The sequence below is a fragment of the Cervus elaphus genome, chromosome 1, assembly GCF_910594005.1.
Source record: "Cervus elaphus chromosome 1, mCerEla1.1, whole genome shotgun sequence".
Lineage (NCBI taxonomy): Eukaryota > Metazoa > Chordata > Mammalia > Artiodactyla > Cervidae > Cervus > Cervus elaphus.
Genome location: NC_057815.1, coordinates 30,818,932 through 30,842,517, shown reverse-complemented (window position 1 = coordinate 30,842,517; position 23,586 = coordinate 30,818,932). Strand labels below are relative to the sequence as shown.

Below are 23,586 nucleotides of genomic sequence, written 5' to 3'. Positions count from 1 at the left end.
CTTTTTCTTCATCTAGCTCTGGAAAATGTTCAGTCCTGACCAATATGTATGAGCCAGTAATTATGTCAGCATTCTTCCTTATGAATATCACACTTCTTTGCTTCCTTCAACTGACTGATATATATGCTTCATTGATTTCTTTTCAAATCTACCAACAGTACTCTGCCTACATCAAACATTCCATTTCATATCACCAATGATTCTTCTCTCCTGTGGGGACTCACAGCTAGTTATTCTGACTCCTTTTTTCTACATGGGAAGGGAAGCCAATTCTTCCTATCTCCAACCATTCTCTAACTCCCAACAATCTACTCCAACCAAGTCTCAAGAACAACAGTGGGGAATAAGAGTGTAGAAGCTGCCCACAAGCACTACATTAAAATTCACATGTATCACAGGGAAAAATTCTAGCTAGTATTTCCACATCTACATCACCTTTCTTCACACAGGAAAATTGCCATTTCTTGTCATAAAGTTATTTATTGATTTAGAAAAGGCAGAGGAACCAGAGATCAAATTGCCAACATCTGTTGGATCATAGAAAAAAACAGGAGAATTCTAGAATTCATAGAATTCCAGGAAAACATCTACTTTTTTGCTTCTATAATTTGCTTTATTGATTACGCCAAAGCCTTTAATTGTGTAGATCACAATAAACTGTGGAAAATTCTTCAAGAAATAGGAATGTGGAAGAAGGCAATGGCAACCCACTCCAGTACTCTTGCCTGGAAAATCCCGTGGACGGAGGAACCTGGCAGGCTGCAATCCATGGGGTCACAAAGGACACGACTGAGCAACTTCACTTTCACTTGTTTCTTTAGTTACCCACCTCTAACATGTGTAAGTTCCTCTCATACATATTAATGTTGGCTACCCTGGGTCACTTGCTAATGCAAACTTGAATGGAAAGGCAACACCCTTAATCTCACCTTCCCCTCAGAGAAAAAAAAAGAAATAGGAATGCCAGACCACCTTACCTGCCTCCTGAGATATCTGTGTGCAGGTAAAGAAGCAACAGCTAGAACTGGACATGGAATGCTGGGCTGGTTCCAAATTGGGAAAGGAGTATGTTAAAGCTGTATACTGTCATCCTGCTTATTTAACTTATATGCAGAGTATATCATGCAAAATGCCAGTTTGGATGAAGCACAAGCTGGAATCAAGATTTCCGGGAGAAATATCAATAACCTCAGATATGCAGATGACACCATCCTTATGGCAGAAAGTGAAGAAGAACTAAAAAGTCTCTTGATGAAAGTGAAAGAGGAGACTGAAAAAGGTGGCTTAAAGCTCAACATTCAGAAAACGAAGATCATGACATCAGGTCCCATCATGTCATGGCAAATAGATGGGGAAACAATGGAAACAGTGACAGACTTTATTTTTTCGGGCTCCAAAATCATTGCAGATAGTGACTGCAGTCATGAAATTAAAAGATGCTTGTTCCTTGGAAGAAAAGCTATGACCAACCTAGACAGCATATTAAAAAGCAGAGACATTACTTTGCCAACAAAGATCCATCTAGTCAAGCTATGGTTTTTCCAGTAGTCATGTATGGTTGTAAGGGTTGGACTATAAAGAAAGCTGAGAGCTAAAGAAGTGATGCTTTTGAACTGTGGTGTTGGAGAATACCCTCGAGAGTTCCTTGGACTGCAAGGAGATTAAACCAGTCAATCCTAAAGGAAATCAGTCCTGACTATCATTGGAAGGACTGATGCTGAAGCTGAAACTCCAATACTTTGGCTACCTGATGCGAAGAAGTGACTCATTGGAAAAGACCCCGATGCTGGGAAATATTGAAGGCAGGGGTAGAAAGGGTCAACAGAGGATGAGATGGTTGGATGGCATCACCAACTGATGGACATGAGTTTGAGCAAGTTCTGCAAGTTGGTGATAGACAGGGAAGCCTGGCGTGCTGCAGTTCACAGGGTCACAAACAGTCAGACACGACTAAGCAACTGAACTGAACTGATCATAAAGTTAAGATCAGACTTGGTGGAAAAGCATGATAGGCAAGGAATTGGAAGTTTGGGCTCCATCATACTACATTTGAAAGGAATCTCATTTCACTTCAACTACCCACCATTACAGGTAACAGAAATAGGGAAAGAGAACTCCAAAACACCTATAAAAATCATCCACAATACATAATCATAGCTCCCCACATGGAAAATAAACATATGAGAATTTTAACTGAACAGGCTCATTAAAAAAACAAAGAAAAAGATTAATATTTTATTTTTGAAAGATAAGACTGAAGTGAGATAGTAAGGTGGATACACCATATACAACAAGCCTCAATTTGAGGAACATCTTTATTCTGACTCATAAAATTCTATTCATCAAATTAATTTAAATAAATGGTGATAGAAATGCTGTCAAAAACACTTAAAATTGACTGAACACCTAAACTCAAGGTTAATAAGAATGACAACTCAGCATAGAACATAGGGTATTTGAATTTAATCTTACTTAAAATTTTCATTAATTTTCAGAATACTTAAATAACAAATTAATAAAATGTATAGTCCAAGTTAGAGATCTATAGTAAGGAATAATAAAAACAGAGAATGTAAGGGGACAAAAAAAAAAGGTAGACCTAAGTAAAAATTTAATGAATAAAAGACATAAAATAAAAAGGGGGAAAAAGGGGGTGAAGAAAAGGCTGTATGTTCATTTGAACTAAAATATTCAGAAGGAATGAACACAAACATGTTATTTAAATTTAAAAAGTAAATGTGCCAAATCACTGTGATTTTTTTCCATCAGATGGTAATAAAAATGACCTATGAGTTTGACATAGGAAGTGATATGGGCCCAAAACCATCTTTCATCATACTAAGAAAAGAATAAACTTCTTTCTAACTCAGAAAAAAACCAAAAATTGTTCTTTCACAATAGAAGCAGTAAAGAGGTCAATAAGAGATGCAGCACACTCTTACATCACAGCCTCACAGACTTCCTACCTTCCTCACATGCCCACGCAAAAAGCCTGACTTAACTCTGCTTCCACTTATTCTAAGTTACAGATCATTTTTTTCTAGGTTAGGAATTCTCCAATATTAAATGGAAGTGATACTATTTCCTGAGGAAAGAGCAACAGGAGATTGTTTAAGAGGCTTGCAGAACCTGCTTATGAGAATGAAATGAGTAAAAGAAGTTTCCATTAAGTGAGTGCAAGTCACTAGCCACTGATAGTGTTGAAAGGAATTCAAACTGTAGCAATCTGAGGATGAGGGGAGCATAAGCATAATTATAAAGACTGTTTATGAATATCTTATATTTTTAACATCTTCAATAAATAGTATTACAAGTCATATCACTTTGAAGTTCCACCTAAATCCCTCAATAATCATTTTCCACTATATAAGAGTGGCTGACTCCATTCCCAGGGCTTATTTTTACCAAATCAGAGGGAAATATTCTGCCTATTAGAACTATGGATAATTTCTGGTATGACTTTTAATCATACTATGATTTTCAATAATTTTTAAAACAGTTTAATTCATTCTAAATTCATTCATATAATCTCAGAAAAGCACTCATATTAAAAAGAGAAAAACAAAATTCTCATCTATAGTTTGTATATGTTTAAATTATAAGGAGATAGTGGGTATACATGTAGTAGAATGACTAAATTAGCAAAGAAATCTGACAATACCAGTTTCTGGAGAGGATAAGGAGCAAGTGATACAATCATTTTGGAAGACACTTTGGTAGTTTCTTACATAGCTAAACAAAGTGCAACAGTCACATTCTTAGGTACTTACCTAACTGATTCAAAAATATGTCTACATAAAACATGCAGGTGAATGTTGATAGCAGGCTTATTCATAATCACCAAAGATGGAAGCAACCAGCTGTCTTTCAACCAGTGAATGGATAAGTAAACTGTAGTATATTATTACGATGATATACTATTCAGACAGAAAAAAAGGAATGAGCTATCAAGCCACACAAAGGCATGTACTAATCCTAAACACACACTGCTAAGCAAAAGAAAAAGAAAAGAAGGTGAAAAGGCTACATGCTATTTGATTCCATTTATATAACATTCTGGAAAAATAAAGCTATAGAATGACAAAATGACGGAGGCAGAAAGTATACAAGATGAGTTTGGAGCATCTTATAATACAAGATTGGAAGTCCTCAAAACACACACACACACACACACACAAAATAACAATGGACATATGTCAAAGTACCACAGCAGGCAAATGAAAGCAAGCAGACTAGTATTCTTCTTTTTTTTTTTTTTTTTCACTAGTATTCTTTAAAACCATCAACACCATCAAAAACAAGGAAAGTCTGAAAAACTGTCACAGCCAAGAGATGACTAAGGAGACCTAACAACTAAATGTAGTATATCCTGAGTGGGATGGTGGAAAAGAAAAAAAAAAAAAAATATATATATATATATATATATACATATATGGGTAACAACTAAGGATATCTAAATAAAGCATGAAATTTATTTAATAATAATGTATCAATACTGGTTCATTAATTGGGACCAAAGCATCACATTCATGAAAGATCTCAATAATAGCAGAAATTGGTGCCAAATGTATAAGAACTTTGGTCATACCTTTCCTGTAAATTTGAATCTGTACTAAAATTAAAAGTTTATAATTTTTAAAAACATAAAGGGAAAAGAAAGTAAAAATCTACTTACAAAAAATATTCTGAAAAGAGCAAGAGATGGTCTGAAGAATTAAGGATGTGTGTGGTTGCCCTCCCATACAAAGAAGAGGTCCAGGACAGAAAGCTGCTAGTGATAGGGAAATAATGCATTAGAGATAAAGAAGAGTAAAAAAATAAATAAACAAATAAAAAAGAAAGGTGACTGTCACATTTTTCCAGTAAAGAATGGAAGCTTAGTATGGGAAATTTAGAAGGATAAATGGGAAAAGGTTCATCAAAAGATTCAGAAGAAAACGCTCCTAAGAGAAAAAATATTATCTAGGGGAGTAAAGAAAGCTATCTATATTTCATCTCATTTATATCTTCTAAAACTGGCCTGTATAATTTAAGGATCAATTTTTATTAAAATGTCCTATAATTTTATACATATTGGAGGAAATGTTCACGTTCAGTGGTCTCATTCTTTTTCAGGCCTACCTACTGCATCTCATTTCAGAAAAAAGTATGCAAGCAGAGAGCAGAAAACAGAAGTTATTGCTAATATACAGAGAATCACTACTCAAATTTCTATTAATAATTATTAATTGAGGGTGGTGGTCTTGGACAGGTCAAGAGGGTCAGAAGTGGAGGGGTTTCTGAAGAGTCCCGGGGGTGTGACAGATTAAAGATCTGAGAGGGAGGCATCTGTGGCAGGATATGATCTGAGAAGAGATCAATCCCTGAGCCTTTAGAGTGGGAGCACTGACTCCAAAACCCTAGACTACCAGAGAACTAACCCTAGGGAGTATCAAAAAGTGAGAACTCACACAAAGGAAACCACTTGAATACAAGACCCAGCATCACCCAACCACCAATAGCACCCTGTGCAGGATGCCTCATCTAAACAACAAACAAAACAAAAATGCAAACCCAATCATCAGCAGACAGGATTACCACCTCACTCAGCCCTGCCCATCAGAGGAAAAGCAAACAAACAAAACCCTAAAATCTCACCTTATATGAAGCTTACAGAAACCACTGAACCAACATTAGGAGGGCAGAAACCAAAAGGAAGAAAAAATTCAACCTTGAAGCCTGGGAAAAGGAGGCCTCAAACACAGTAAGTTTAAAAAAAAAAAAAAATAATGAAAAGGCAGAGAATACTACACAAATGAAGGAACAAACTAGGAACACAGAAGGAACCTTCCTCAACATAGTAAAGGCCATATACGATAAGCCTACAACAAATATTATTCTCAATGGTGAAAACCTATAAGCATGCCCCCTAAGATCAGGAACAAGACAAGGGTGTACACTTTCACCACTATTATTCAACATAGTTCTGGAAGTCCTAGCTACAGAAATCAGAGATGAAAAAGAAATAAAAGGGATCCAGATCAGAAAAGAAGTAAAGCTCTCACTGTTTGCAGATGACATGATACTGTACATAGAAGACCCTAAAGATAGAACCAGAAAATTACTAGAGCTAATCAGTGAATTTAGCAAAGTTGCAGGATACAAAATCAAGACAGAGAAAACACTTGCATTTCTATATACTAACAATGAAATATCTGAAAGAGAAATTAAGGAATCAATCCCACTCACCGTTGCAACAAAAAGAATTAAATATCTAGGGATAAACTTACCTGAGGAGACAAAAGAACTGTACACAGAAAATTATAAGACACTGATGAAAGAAATCAAAGATGACATAAACAGATGAAGAGATAGTCCATGTTCCTGGGTAAGAAGAATCAATATTGTGAAAATGACTATAATACCAAAGGCAATCTACAGATTCAGTGTGACCCCTATCAAATTACCAAAGACATTTTTCACAGAACTAGAACAAAAAATTTCACAATTCATATGGAAACACAAAAGACCCAGAGTAGCCAAAGCAGTCTTGAGAAAGAAGAATGGAGCTGAAAGAATCAACCTTCCTGACTTCAGACTATACTACAAAGCTACAGTCATCAAGACAGTACCTGGCATACAAACAGAAATATAGACCAATGGAACAAGATAGAAGGTCCAGAAATAAGCCCATGCACCTATGGGTACCTTATTTGTGACAAAGGAGGCAAGAATATACAATGAGGCAAAGACAGCCTCTTCAATTAATGGTGCTGGAAAAACTGGACAGCTGCATGTTAAAGAATGAAATTAGAACACTTCCTAACACCTTACACAAAGGTAAACTCAAAATGGTTTAAAGACCTAAATGTAAGACCAGAAATTATAAATCTCTTAGAGGAAAACACAGGCAGAACACTCGACATAAATCAAAGCAAGATCCTCTATGACCCACCTCCTAGAGTAATGTAAATAAAAGCCAAAGTAAACAAGTGGAACCTGATTAAACTTAAAAGCTTTTGCACAGCAAAGGAAACTATAAGCAAGGCAAAAAGACAACCCTCAGAATGGGAGAAAATAATAACAACTGAAATAACTGACAAAGGATTAATTTCCAAAATATACAAGCAGCTCATACAACTATTGCCAGAAAAACAAACAACCCAACCAAGAACTGTGGAAAAGACCTAAACAGACATTTCTATAAAGAAGACTAAAGATGGCTAACAAACACATGAAAAGATGCTCAACATTGCTCATTATTAGAGAAATGCAAATCAAAACCACAATGAGATATCACTTCACACTGGTCAGAATGGGCATCATCAAGAAGTCTACAAACAATAAATACTGGAGGGTGTGGTGAAAAGGGAATGCTCTTGCACTGTTGGTGGGAATGTAAATTGATAGAGCCACTATGGAAGACGGTATAGAGATTTCTTTAAAAACTAGGAATAAAACCACCATATGATCCAGCAATCTCACTCCTAGGCATATGCCCTGAGTAAACAAATATTAAAAAAGACACATGTATCCCACTGTTCATTGCAGCACTATTTACAATAGCTAGAACATGGAAGCAACCTAGATATCCATCGACAGATGAATGGATAAAGAAGTTGTGGTACATATACACAATGGAATATTATTCAGCCATAAAAAGGAATGCATTTAAGTCAGTTCTGATGAGGTGGATGAACCAAGAACCTATTATACAGAGTGAAGTAAGTCAGAAAGGGAAAGATAAATATCTTATTGTAACACATATATATGGAATCTAGGAAAATGGTACTGAAGGATCTATTTTCAGGTCAGCGACGGAGAAACAGACATAGAGAATAGATTTATGGACATGGGGAGAGGCGAGGAGAGGGTGAGATGTGTGGAAACAGTAATATGGAAACCTACATTAGCATATGTAAAATAGATAGCCACAGGGAATTTGCTGTATGGCTCAGGAAACTCAAACAGGGGCTCTGGATCAATCTAGAGGGATGGGGTGGGGAGGGAGATGGGAGGGAGGTTCAAAAGGGAGGGGATATATGCATACCTATGGCTGATTCATGTTGAGGTGTGACAGAAAACAACAAAATTCTCTAAAGCAATTATCCTTCAATAAAAAAAAAGAATTACTATTTGAGATACAGTAAGAACATTACTAAACTTAACCATTAAGAAAAACCAATAGCATTGTAAATATAGCCTTTTTCAACCTTTGAGTTGGGCCAATTATGTCTAACATTAAACTAAACTCCCAAGATCAGCTTGATTTTGAACTTGTGGCCAACAGGACTGGCACAGGGTTTACTACAGCATAACTGTGAAACCACATTTGTGTCATGAGCCAAAGACCGTCACTCTTAATTTGTACTGTCATCACATGAACTATGAAAAAAAAATTTTTTTACTTAGTAATGAACTAAGCAAATGCAAAAACATGACAATTTTCATAATTCAGAGAACTAGAAAATCCATGTAATTAGCATTGGAGGTGTGATGTAAAATGGTCTCAGTCCAATGACCCTTGAAGGCAGCATGAAGCAGGGAAAGTTATGGAATTAGACTGACCTAGGTTTAAATTCTGCTTTTCTGGATTGTCAGCATTGACAAAGGAACTTAATAACAAGTTAATCTCTCAAAATATGTTTCCTTATCTACAAAAGGGAATAATATTTATCTCCCAGTTCTGATACAAACATTATTTTGTGAATATTCAATAATAAGTGCAAACACTTTAGCATTTGTTATTTATCAGGTAGCTATAAGTATTTTATATAAATTAACTTACTTAATCTTCCTAACAATTCTTGGAGGTATGTAATTATATTATCCCCATTGTACATATGAGAAATATTTAGTATGAAAAAATTGAGGAACTTACTCCAGTTCACACGAGTATGTTCTCATAACTATGTAGTCTGACTCTAATCTTTGCTCAAAATTACTACATAGTAATATCATTATTAGATCAGTTAATAAAACACATCTCCTTGAAATACTGACACTATTTACTTCTAATTTACTTTTAATGAAAGAGAAAACTGATCAGTTACCAAGTTACAGTCATAAGAACTATATTGAACTATATTCAACATCCTATGACAAAGCACATAAAAATACATATAAAACAATATAGAAAAGAATCTGAACCACTCTGCTGTACAGCAGAATTAACACCAGACTGTAAATCAATTATCCTACTATAAAAAATAAATTAAATAAAACAATATTGCCTCCCCCTAAAGAACTATATTGGAAGAATTTATGTATTGCTATCAATTTTAATTCATCAATAAAAAGATATGTGTTTATTACATCAACTAGTTCTCCAAATTGCTAAATGTGTTAATTATATTCTAATTCACTAAATAACAACATATTTTAGAGTTATTTTAAGAAAGCCCTCAGGTAATCTTAATCCTAAAGTAATGCTAAGTAGCTCATTAAAGTATTATGACCAACTAAAAGGCTGCTAACTGCACAGTCCAAATAACATTAAAACCAAAAAAAGTGTATACAAGTTAACATACAGGCAATAAACTATTGCTTATATAAAAACAAGTGAAAATAAAAAAGTTTCATGTCAGCTAGTGACTCTGGAATCAGTGGTACTTTATAGGGAATCAGATTTCAGAGTATTTCAGAGTCCCTGATACCATGAAAATATTGTGAGGCACATGTACCAAAAGTCATCCTCTGTATCCTCTTCATTAGCATTTTCCCAAGAAATCCCAAGAAAACATTACTCATATACTGACTTTAAATGGCACCAAGTTTTAGAGACAATAAATCCCCACTCTAACAGAAAATAGAAATAGAAAAAAAAAATTCAATGAATATTCTTTCACAATTCATATTCTTCATTAATTATTTTGAGAGAAAATAGCAAAGGCAGAATAAAGCCAAACTTTTATGATTTTAATAAGCTTATTAAATTGCCTTAGATCTCTCATTTCTATTTGATATCTATCCTACTGAGGAATGGCTATCCTACTCCATCTAAACATCTATATTTTATGGCTCTTGACATTCTACAATGAAACACCCAGAACCCTTATAATAGTATCAAAACCTTTTAAAACTGAGTATCAAAACCTCATGTTGAAAAAAACAAAAACTTCATGTTGTTGTTGCTATTGCTTCATCTCCAAGTTTTATACAATTCTTTGTGACCCCACAGACTGTAGCCCACCAGGTTCCTCTGTCCGTGGATTCTTCAAGCAAGAATACTGGAGTGGGTTGCCATTTCCTTCTCTGAAATTCTCATAATCCTCATTTATTTTAAATTGTACTACACAAAGGGAGCTAAATCATCCTTCTCCATTTAGTCTCCTTACTCAATTCTGCCTTCCTTTCCTCAACATTACCCAAATCCAAGATATAGTACCAGGCGGCAACATTTCAGCATAAAGTACAGTACAGATCCTTTAATGCTTCATCACAGACACTTCATTATACCAATCAACTGTTACAATTTTCAAGAAAATACTCAGTGCTGTACCTCATAATACTATAAGCACATTTTATACTTAATTTGAGCTAAAAAATGCACATCATGGCTGGAAAGGTTTACATTTTTCAGACAACTAAAATTAGAAGATAGGGAATGGCAGAGGAGTAGGTGGATGTGGAGTATATCTCTTTCCATAAATGCAACCAGGAATACACCTTAAGATGCAGAAGATCTCTCAAAACACCACCGAGAGTGGGCAGGAGGCCCTGAACACAGGTTAGGAATATACAGATCAGTGCAAAACTTGGAAGGACAAAGGAAGGCAGGGAAAAAGAGGAGAGTGAGCAGGATTGGACCCGCACCTGGAGGGTGAGGGAACTGAAGCAGGGGTCAGATCCCCACATTGGGGCAACTGTTTGGGACAGAGGAGAAGCATTTGAGGCTGTTGGAAAGTAAAGCAGCTGATCTGTGACAGTCAGAATGGAGAACCACACAGTCTATCCTTGGTGCAGCCCTACATACTCTGGACAGGAACACAAGGCCCCTGGAATGCACAGTGGCTAGGAGCTGGAGTATATGGATTGGAGAGCAATCCCAGGGCGAAGTCTACTGTTGCCTGCGGAGAGATGGCCCAAAGGGACATGAGGGAGGAGACTGTGCTGGGGAATGCCTTTGGAGGAAAACCAAGCAGCCATGGGGGCAAGGTAATGCTGCTGAGTCACACAAGGGGGTGGAGCCATCACTGTAGCCTCTCTCTCCCCACGTAACTCCAGAACTGGCAGCTGACCAAGAGAGAAAGACATCAGAGAGGGTAGCCCTTTAAATGCCTGATGCACTGAGCAATAGAGAAGGACCCCCACCAGAGAGGTCATTTGAACACCAGCTGCCAGAAGCTAGAAAAAGATTCTAGCAGTCCCATAACTTCTGCACCTGAGGCAGCCAGCATACCTGCACACTGATGCTGCCAGAGTCCGTCCTGCAACCCAAGTGGCAATACAACTCCACACTCAGTCTTCAGTGGGACAGAGCTGCCAGAGGCTAGAAAAAACCCTAAGAGTACCATATCTCATGCTCCCTTGGCCACTGGCTCCCCTGCATACCTGGCGCTGCCAGAGTCTCTGTGATCCAAGCAGCTGCCCCACCTCCACACCCAGCTCTCACTAGGGCAGACCCAAGTCCTCCAGGGAAGCCTCAGGAGCAAACTCCTGTGGATGACCCACATGCAAGGTGGGGATAAAACCACAACTGAAACCCAGGAGCAGTGTGGCTGAGGAGGAGGGCTGAAAATCTTCCCAAAACCTATACAAGATGTTGATTAAATCCACGTGATTAATTTAGGCAGCATGTCTATGGAATATACAAAAGGACAATGAGAGTTCCCACAAAAGAAAACACACTAACTCTGGCAGCAGTGGACATTGGAGGCAAAAACATGTAAGAGTGGGGCCAGATTAGAGTCTAAGCTGTCCCCAGAATAGGTCAAGAGACTAGGTCCATGTTGGAGGACATCCTAGAGAGGCAGAGGTGGACTGTGACTCATAGTGAGGGAAAGGATGCTGACAGCTGAGATACGAGAAAAACGTTTGTTATTATGCTTATATTTTGATTTGTTCTGAAATTTTTTTTCTCTGATGCTGTGCTTGTTGATTTTATTACTACTATTAACTCTACTTAAAATTTTGAAAGCTTTTTTAATTACAGTTTTTATGTCCTTACATACTTTTACTGCTGTGTGTCTTTTTGAGGGCCTGTTGGGGGGGAGCAGTTCTGTCTTTGGTTGGTTTTGGTTGTCTGTTTTTCTTACTGTTCTTTTCTTGTTGGAGCTATTCTTTAACACATATAAATCTTCTTTATGTACTTCTATTTAACTTTGCTTTTCTATTATTTTTCTATTCTTGATTTTCTTTTTTTTTCCCCACCATGTTTGTTAGCTTATTTTGTTTTCTCTGCTTTATTCCCTAGTTGGCACTCTGCATTAGTTTCGTTTTATGGTTTGTTTTTCAGTTAGTTTTGTTTTTAATTGGGCAATATCATCATTTGTTTCCTTTGCTCACCAGGTCACTGTCATGTACATTCTTTTCTTTGAACTGCTTTGGTTTTGCTTGTGTATGTGTATGGGTGTGTGTTTATGCTCCTTGTTTCTGTTCTTATTTGTCTGATTTTGTGTTTACTATTTGCCCTGGTTTGCATTTGTTTCTTGCTTTGTTTTCTGTTTTTTATGTATTTGTTTTAATTCCCTTTAATGCCATAACAAATGGCTTTTGTAATAATAATACATGTTTTTCTCATATCTCAGCTGTCAGCGTCCTTTCCCTCACTATGAGTCACAGTCCACCTCTGCCTCCCTAGGATGTCTTCCAATATGGGCCTAGTCTCTTGACCTATTGTAGAGACAGCTCAGACTCTAATCTGGCCCTACTCCTGCATGTTTTTGCCTCCAATGTCCACAGCTGCCAGAGTTAGTGTGTTTCCTTTTGTGGGAACTCTCATTGTCCTTTTATATATTCCATAGACACAGAGTCTGCCTAATTAATCATGTGGATTTAATCTGCATCTTGTATAGCTGTTGGGAAGATATCAGATAACAGGCCTGAACCTTAGGAGTAGGAGCGCTTAGTCCAGGACACTAGACTGCCAGAGAACTCTTGACCCCAGGGAGTATTAATTAGTGAGAACTACCACAAAGGCCTCCACATGTATCCAAGACCAAGGATCACTCCCCTGCTGGCAACACACAATGCAGGACCTTCACCCAAACAACAGACAACACAAAAACACAAAGCCAATCATCCTCAGAAAGGCTTCCCAAAGACACATCAAAACATGGGACTCACACACCCCTGACCATCAGGGGGGCCCAAAAAAAAAAAAACACCTCAACTTCTCCCACCAGAACACAGGCACAAGACTCTCCCAACACGAAATCTACTCAAACCACTGGACGAACCTCACCCATTGAAGGCAGAAACCAAAAGTAATAAGGAATGCGACCCTAAAGACTGGAAAAAGGAGACCTCAAACACAGTAACTTAGAAAAATGAAAAGACAGAGAAATACTTTGCAAAAGAAAGAACAAGGTAAAAACTCACAAGATCAAATAAACAAAGAGGAAAAAGGCAAACTATCTGATAAAGAATTCAGAGTAAAGATAGCAAACTGAAAGAAAGTGAAAGAAGTCACTCAGTCGTGTCCGACTCTTTTCCACCCCGTGGACTGTAGCCTACAAGGCTCCTCCGTCCATGGGATTCTCCAGGCAAGAATACTGGAGTGGGTTGCCATTTCCTTCTCCAGGGATCTTCCCGACCCAGGGATCAAACCCGGGTCTCCCTCATTGCAGGCAGACACTTTAACCTCTGAGCCACCGGGAAAGCCCAGAGATAGTAAACAAAACTTTGAAAATAGAATGGAGAAAATGCAATAATCAATTAACACATTTAACAAGGAAGGAAAAGAAATCAAGAATAAACACATGAACAACCAAACTACTAAAATCAAAAATACTCTAGAAGGAATCGATAGCAGAATAACTGAGGCAGAAGAGAGAAAAAGTGAGCTGGAAGACAAAATGGTGGCTAGAACTGCTGAAGAGCAAAATAAATGAAAGAAAATGAAAAGAGGATAGTCTCAGAAACCTCTGGAACAATATTAAATCGAACTGCATTCAAATTATAGGGGTCTCAGAAGAAGAAGAGAAAAAGAAAGGGTATGAAAATTTTTTTGAAGAGATTATAGTCAAAAACTTCCCTGACACGGGAAAGGAAGTAGTCAAGTCCAAGAACCACAGAGAGTACCACACAGGATAAACCCAAAAAGAAACACGCCAAGGCACATACTAACCAAACTAAGATTAAACACAAAGAAAGAATACTAAAAGCAATGAGAAAAGCAACAAACAAGGGGAACTCCATGTGATTAACAGCTAATCTTTCAGCAGAAACTCTGAAGGCCAGAAGGGAATGGCAGGATATATTTAAAGTACTGAAAAGGAAAAATCTGCAGCCAAGATTACTCTAACTGGCAAGGATCTCATTCAAAACTGATGGAGAAATCAAAAGCTTTACAGACAAGCAAATATTAAAAGAATTTAGCACCACCAAACCAGCTTTACAATAAATGTCAAAAGGAATTCTATAGTCAAGAAACACAAGAGAAGGAAAAGATCTACAAAAATAAACCCAAAACTACTAAGAACATGCCAACAGAAGCATATATATCTATAATTTCTTAAAATGTAAATTGATTAATTTAGTCACCCAGAGCTAGACATTCTGAAGTGCAAACTCAAGACGGCCTTAAGAAGCACTGCTGTTAATAAAGCTAGTGTATGCTATAAAATTCCAGCAAAACTATTCAAATCCCTAAAAGATGATGCCATCAAAGTTTTGCAATCATTATGTCAGCAAATCTGAAAGACCCAGCAGTGGCCATAGGATTGGGAAAGGTCAATCCTCATCCCAGTTCCCAAGAAGGGTAGTACCAAGGAATGTGCTAATCATTGTACAACTGCACTCATCTCCCATGCTAGTAAGGTCATGCTTAAAATCTTGCATGTTAGGCTTCAGCAAATGTGAACCAAGAACTTCCAGATGTCCAAACTCGTTTAATAAAGGAAGAGGAACTAGAGATCAAATTGCCAACATTTGCTGGATTATAGAGAAAGCAAGGGAATTTCAGAAAAACATATATCTCTGTTTCACTGACTACACTAAAGCCTTTGTGTGGATCATGACAAACTGTGGAAAGCTCTTAGCGAGATGGGAATACCAGACCATCTTACTTGTCTCCTAAGAGACCTGTATGTGGGTCAAGAACCAACAGTCAGAACCCTGTATGGAACAACTGACTGGTTCAGGATTGAGAAAACAGTACAAAAGAGCTGTCTTCTGTCACCCTGTTTGTTTAACCTATACGCTGAGCACATCATGAGAAATGCTGGGCTGGATGAGTTATAAGCTGGAACCAAGACAGGTGGAAGAAACATCAACAACCTCAGATATGTGGATGATACTACTGTAATGGCAGAAAGTGAAGAGGAACTAAAGAGCCTCTTGATGAGGGTGAAGGAGGAGAGTAAAAAAGCCAGCTTAAAATTAAATATTAAAAAAATCAAGATCATGGCATACAGTCCCACTCCTGCATGGCAAATAGAAGGGAAAAAGGTGGAAGTAGTGTCAGATTTCCTCTTCTTGGGCTCCAAAATCACTATGGACAGTGACTGCAGCAACGAATTAGAAGATGACTGCTTCTTGGAAGAAAGCAATGACAAACCTAGACAGTGTGTTGAAAAGCAGAGACATTACTCTGCTGACAAAGGTCAATAGGCTATGGTCTTCCCAGTGGTCACATGTGGTTGTGAGAGCTGGACCACAAAGAAGGCAGATCACCAAAGAATTGATGTCTTCTAACTGTAGTGTTGGATAAGACTCCTGAAAGTCCCTTGGATAGAAGGAGATCAAACCAGTCAATCTTAAGGGAGATCAACCCTGAATATTCGCTGGAAGGACTGATGCTAAAGCTGTAGCTCAGGTATTTTGGTCACCTGATGTGAACAGCTGACTCATTGGAAAAGTCCCTGATGCTGGGACAGATTGAGGGCAGAAGGAGAAGAGAGCATCAGAGGATTAGATGGCTTGACAGCATCACCAATGCAATGAACATGAACTTGAGCAAACTCCAGGAGATGGTGAGGGACAGAGAGGCCTGGCATGCCACAATACATGGGGTTGCAAAAAGTCAGACATGACTGAACAACAATAACAACAAATTGATTAAACACTCCAACGAAAAGACACAGATAGGCTGAATTGATACAAAAACAAGACCCATATACATGCTGTCTAAAGAGACTCACTTCAGACCTAGAGACACATACAGACTGAAGGTGAGACGATGGAAAGAGATACTCCACGCAAATGGAAATAAAAAGAAAGCTGGAGTAGTAATTCTCATATTGGACAAAATAGACCTTAAAATAAAGAATATTATAAGAGATAAGGAAGAACACTACATACTGATCAAGGGATGAACCCAAGAAGATATAACAATTGTAAATATTTACACACTCATTATAAGAGCACCTTAATACATAAGGCAAACACTAACAGACATAAAAGGGGAAATTGACAGTAACACAATAGCAGGGGACTTTAACACCCCACTTGCACCAATGGACAGATCATCAAAACAGAAAATTAATGACATACAAGCCTTAAACGTCACACTATAACAGATGGACCTCATTGACACTTCAGGACATTCCATCCAAATGCAGAAGAATACACTTTCTTATCAAGTGAAAATGGAACATTCTCCAGGATAGACCACTTCTTGGGTCACAAATCCAGCCTCATTAAATTTAAGAAAATTGCAACCATAACAAGCATCTATTCTGTCCACAATATTATGAGACTAGATATCAATTACAGGAGAAAAAAACTGTAAAAAACAAAAATACATAGAGATTAAACAATATGCTTCAAAATAATAACAGGTTACTGAAGAAATAAAAAAAATTATTAGAAACAAATGACAAAGAAAACATGATGACTCAAAACCTATGGGATGCAAAAAAAAAGAAATTCTAAGAGGGAAATTTATGGAAATACAATTTTACCTCAGGAAATAAGAAAAATATCAAATAGAGAACCTAACTTTACACCTAAAACAACTGGAAAAAGAACAAAAAAATCCCCAAAGTTAGTAAAAGGAAATAAATCATAAAGATCAGAGCTAAAATAAATGAAAAAGGTATGAAGGAAACAAGATTAATAAAACTAAAAGCTGGCTCTTTAAGAAGATAAATAAAATTGACAAACCATTAGCCAGACTTATCAAGAAAAAAGGGAGAGGAAACAAATCAACAAAATTAGATGAAAGAGGTGAGGTTACATCAGAAAATGTGAAATATAAAGGATCAAAAGAGACTATTATGAGCAACTATATGCCAACAAAATGGACAATCTGGAAGAAATGGACAGACTCTTAGAAAAGTTCAACCTTCCAAGATTGAACCAGGAAGAAATAGCAACTATGAACAGGCCAATCACAAGCACTGAAGTCAAAACTATAATGAAAAATCTGCCTCCCATCAAAAAAAAAAAAAAAAAAAAGCCCAGATGGCTTCACATGTGAATTCTATCAAACACTTTGAGAAGAGTTAATGCCTATGCTTCTGAAACTCTTCCGAGAATTGGCAAGAAAGGAACACTTCCAAACTCATTCCACGAAGACACCATCAACCTGATACCAAAAACAAAGACATCTCACACACACACACACACACACACATACAAAATTATAGGTCAATATTACTGATGAACAGAGATGCAAAAGCTCTCAACAAAATTCTAGCAAACAGAACTCAACAACACCTTAAAAAGATCTTACACTATTAGCAAGTTCAGTTTATCCCAGGGATGCAAGGATTCTTCAACATATGCAAATGAATCACTGTGATACACCATATTAACAAATTAAAAGATAAAAACACATGATCATCTCAATAAATGCAGAAATCACTTTTGACAAAATTTAGCACCTATTTATTACAAAAACTCTTCAAAGAAAACTGGGCATAGAAGGAACCTATCTCAACACAATAAAGGCCATATATGATAAATCCACATCAAACATTATTCTCAATGGTGAAAACCTGAAAGCATTTTCTTTATGATCAGAAACAAGACAAGTGTGCCTACTGTCACCACTATTATTGAACATATGTTTGGAACTACCAGCTGTGGCAATCAGAGAAGAAAAAGAAATAAAAGGAATCCAAATTGGAAAAGGATAAAAACTCTCACTGTTTACAGACTACATGATACTATATAGAGAAAACTGTGAAGATACTATCAGAAAATTACTAGAGCTAATTTTGGGGCTTCCCTGGTAGCTCAGCTGGTGAAGAATTCACCTGCAATGCAGGAGACCCCAGTTTGATTCCTCAGTTGGAAGATCCCCACCGCCCCCCCCACTCCAGTATTCTTGGGCTTCTCTGATGGCTCAGACGGTAAAGAATCTACCTGCAAGGTGGGAGACCTGCATTTGATTCCTGGTTTGGGAAGATCCTCTGGAGAAGGGAATGGCTACCTACTCCAGTATTCTTGCCTAGAGAATTCCACAGACAGAAGAGCGTGGTAGGCTATGGTCGCAAAGAGTCAGACACGACTGAGCAACTTTACTCACTTCACTAATGAGTGAATTTAGTAAACTCTCAGGATACAAAATCAATACACAGAAATCACTTGCATTCCTATACACTAACAACAAAAACCAGAAAGAGAAATTAAGGAATCAATCCTATTTACTATTGTGCAAAAAGAATAAACTATCTAGGAATAAACCTACCTAAGGAGACAAAAGCTGTACACAGAAAACTATGACACTGATGAAAGAAATCAAAGATGACATAAACAGATGGAAAGATATTCCATGTTCCTGGGTTGGTAGAAGTAATATTATGAAAATGATGATACCACCCAATGCAACCTACAAATTCAATGCAATCCCTATCAAATTACAAATGGCATTTTTCACAGAATTAGAACAAAACATTTCACAATTTGTATGGAAAAACAAAAGACCCTGAATAGCCAAAGCAATCTTGAGAAAGAAGGATGGAAATGGAGGAATTCTTTAACTTTAGAATACACTACAAAGCTACAGTCATCAAGACAGTATGATACTGGCACAAAAACAGAAACATAGACCAATGAAACAAGATAGAAAACCCACAGATAAATCCACACACCTATGGGAAACTTATCTTTAACAAAAGAAGCAATAATATACAATGAAGAAAAGATTGTCTCTTCAATAAATGGTGCTGGGAAAACTGAACAGCTGTGTGGTAAAAGAATGAAATTAGAACGCTTTTTAACACCAAGCAGAAAAATAAACTCAAAATGGATTAAAGACCTAAATGTAAGACTAGAAACTAAAAAACTCTTAGAGGAAAATATGGGCAAAATACTCTATGATATAAATCATGGCAAGATTCTCTATGACCCACCTCCTACAGTAATGGAAATAAAAACAACAACAAAAAAAATAAGTGGGGCCTACTTAAAAGCTTGGGCAGAGCCATGGAAACTATGAACAAGCTGAAAAGACAATGGGAGAAAGGCAAAAGACAATGAGAATGGTAGAAAATAACAGCAAATGAAATAACTGACAAAGGATTAATCTCCAAAATATACAAGTAGCTCATGCAACTCAATACCAGACAAACAACCCGATCAAAAAGGGCACAGAAGACCTAAACAGACATTTCTCCAAAGAAGACACACAGATGACTAATAAACACATCAAAAGATGCTCAACACTGTTCATTATTAGAGAAATTCAAATAAAAAACTATAATGAGATATCACCTCATACCAGTCAGAATGGCCATCATCAAAAAATCTGCAAACAATAAATGCTGGAGAGGGTGTGAAGAGAAGACAACCCTCCTGCATTATTAGTGGGAATGTAAATTGGCACAGCCACTATGGAAGACAGTGTAGAGATTCCTTAAAAAACTAGGAATAAAGCTATCATATGAAAAAAAAAACAAAACTATCATATGACCCAGCAATCCCACTACTGGGCATATACCCTGAGAAAAGTAGAATCAAAAAAGACACATGTACCCCAACGTTCATTGCAGCACTATTTACAATAGCTAGAACATGGAGGCAACCTAGATGTCCACTGACAGATGAAAGGATATAGAAGCTATAGTATATAAACACAACAGAATATTACTCAGCCATAAAAAGGAATGCATTTGAGTCCATTCTAATGAGGTGGACAAACTCAGAACCTATTACAGAGTGAACTAAGTCAGAAAAACAAACATCATATATTAATGCATATATATGAAATCTAGATAGTTGGTACTGATGAATCTATTTGCAGGGCAGCAGTGGAGACACAGACATAGAAAACAGACTTGTGGACAGGATAGGGGGAAAGGAGAGGGTGGGACAGATGGGGAGAGTAGCATGGAAACACACTACCATACATAAAATAGATACCCAGTGGGAATTTGCTCTACAACTCAGGAACTCAAACTGGGGTCTCTGACAACCTAGAGAGGTGGCATGGCGTGAGAGGTGGGAGGGAGGCTGAAGAGGGAGAGAACATGTATCCCTATGGCTGATTCACGTTGATGTATGGCAGAAACCAAGACAATAATATAAAGTAATTATCCTTCAATCAAAATAAATTTAGTAAAAAGTAAATAAAATCATACACCTTGGCATGCAAATTATTTACTAAATAAAGCAATACATTTAAGACTTCTAAAAGCCTCCAGTAGGGAGGGCATTGTTCACAACTATCTCTCTTTAAATATCCTTTTTACAGAGTTTAAAGCCTCTTTAGATGACTTTACTATATCACAGTGAATACCAGAGTATCAAAATAAGGACTAGTCTGTACTTTTTTTTTTTAGTATACTTTTTCCTATATTACTTTGGTATTGACAATCTTTTTTTTTTTTCATTTATTTTTATTAGCTGGAGAATAATTACTTTACAATATTGTAGTGATTTTTGCCATACATTGACATGAATCAGCCATAGATTTACATGTGTTCCCCATCCCGATCCCCTCTCCCACCTCCCTCCCCATCCCATCGCTCTGGGTCTGTCCCTAATTTATAAATAATGAGACAATATAACAACAACTAGCTTATAAGTCAACAAAGGAAAATCAATAGCAAAAATGTTGATGTCTACAAATAGTTCTTTCCCATTACTGAGGGTATAAACCACTCTAGAAAATGCACATTTCCAGGGAGTCCTAGGGAAGAAGCAATGGAAAAATGAATGACAGAGGCATAACTGGTCCTCTGCAACAATCTTTCTCCTTCTCTTCAGGTTTCTCTTTTTATACCATGCCAGTCACTAATCTCAAACTTTAACCTGAAGAGCCAGTAAATGGTCAAACTAGAGTTTATACCAAGTCAATAGAGATGGTCATTTTGAGAGGACAAAAAAATTGCTACTCTGATCATATTTTCTGACCTATGACTTTAAAAGTTTTTTATGACATGTGAACTATAAGCACACTCATATGAGTGAACAAACAATTCTAGTCTCTGCCGTGTGTGGGTGCTAGTTGCCCAGTCTTGTCCGACTCTTTGCAGCCCCATGGACTGCAGCCCGCCAGGCTCCGCTGTCCATGGAATTCTCCAGGCAAGAATACAGGAGTGGGTTGCCAGGCCTTTCTCCAGGGGATCTTCCCGACCCAGGGATCAAACCCGGGTCTCCTGAATTAGCAAGCAGATTCTTTACCATTTGAGTCACAAAGTAAGACCCAGTCTCTACTATACTCTCTAATACGTTAAGACAGTGAAAGAAATATATATCCCCCAATTTCAACCCACCAATACTCTAAGCAGACTACCCAAAGCTGGTAAATATAAATCATAGATTTGTAAAACTGTCCTCTGGCATCCACAGAGAAGAGTACCAGGAAACAACATTTTTCTTTAGTTGAAACTCTATTTCTCCATGCTAAACTCTCCAACTAAAAACAGGTTCCTTTTCTTTATGGTGTTTTTCTTTCCAACGAGTTAATCAGTTCTTACCTTTGCATAATCATCGCACAAGAGACTTTAAATGTAATTTTTTAAAAAGGTAGGATCTAAGCAAACCAAGACTAATCCATAATTCAGTGACTTGTTAAAAATAAAGCTTTCATTGAATACAACTAGTAAAGCTGCTATCTTTGTCTTTAGTCTATATTTCAAGAATTATGAAAGGACATTATTCAAGAGAACAGCTACAGCTTAGGCACATGCCAGCATCTAGTGAAGAGGTCACAGTCATTTACAAGATTGTGTTTTATACATTTTGAGAACTACCCATTATTGCCTACAGGGGAAGAAATCAGACTTAATATCTCTGTTTTAGAAAAATCTAATGGTACTGAAAATCTAAACCCTGTTACACAGCCCCCATCTAAATTATACTTACTTATTTAAAAACTACCCCTTCCCTAATGTCATCAGGCAGCATACTGCCTATGCTGTTTTCACTCACTAACTTGATTTACCTCATGGCAACTTCTGAAAGGCAACTAAACTGAGCCAGGCCTCCAGTATCACCTGTGTGTGTTGCGCTCAGTTGCTTCAGTCATGCCTGGCTTTTTGCAACTCTGGACTGTAGCCTGCTAGGCTCTTCTGTCCATGGGATTCTCCAGGCAAGAATACTGGAGAGGGTTGCCATGCCCTCCTCCAGGGGATATTCCAGGCCAGGGATCAAGCCTGCATCTCTTATGCCTCCTGCACTGGCAGGCGGGTTCTTTACCACTAGTGCCATCTAGGAAGCCCCAACAGTGTCAGTGACACTGGTGGTTATTGCAACAAATTATCTAACTAAAATTTCTTGTAGGAATTGTGCACACTTATGTGCAAGTTATAGTTAGAAAGAGTCTTTAGTAATTCTTACATATTCTTCACCTTGTACACCTTTTACTCCCTCTAATATCAATTGTCAAAGTGGGGAGCATAAGGAAAGGAAAGGAGATGTGAGGTTCAGGCAATCATTTAGAACTGGCAAGTAAAGAGCATTTTTTCAAACAATAAACTTCACTTGGCCAAGATTCTGATGCATTCCTCATAGTGGGACACCATCTCACCCCGTTCATTCAAAAATCACAATGCATCAAAAGCAATTCATATTGCTTATGAGAGAGTCCTGGGAAATACAGAATCGGGAAACTATAAATAGTTCTTGGGTGATACCCAATCCCATCCCACTCTCAACCTTTATCTTCTCCAATAATAATGTTTGTCTGGGTAGCATTTCACCCATGTAGTTGCACTAAGACTGACGTAAGTAAATCTTTGGCCTTCCTTTCCACTGCCCAATACTGTCTTGGACCAGCCACTTAGAACTATATGCTCCCCTCACAAAACTTTCATATTCTTATGATAATATTTTATGTTTAAGAAAGTTACCCAGGAAGAAAATGTAGTCAATGTGTAGCTGTAGTCCTAGTTTGCATGTTAAAGCTAGGTGTGCCTCTGGAAGTCACACATGTTTAGAAAACTCTGGTAAACTCATGAGTTGAGGTCACCTGAAATCTGTTTGCAGGAGGGACTCAGATGTCTCCAGGGAAAGCATTTACCCTAAAGGGAAAGAAAGGGAAGCAAGTTTTCC

At 37.4% G+C, this 23,586-nt stretch overlaps 1 protein-coding gene across 1 annotated transcript in view; it reads right to left on the bottom strand.

Moving 5' to 3' along the window:
• The window catches only part of GUCY1A2 (guanylate cyclase 1 soluble subunit alpha 2), a 431,399-nt gene that overhangs the window by 323,695 nt on the left and 84,118 nt on the right, over nucleotides 1–23,586 (bottom strand). The window lies entirely within an intron of this gene.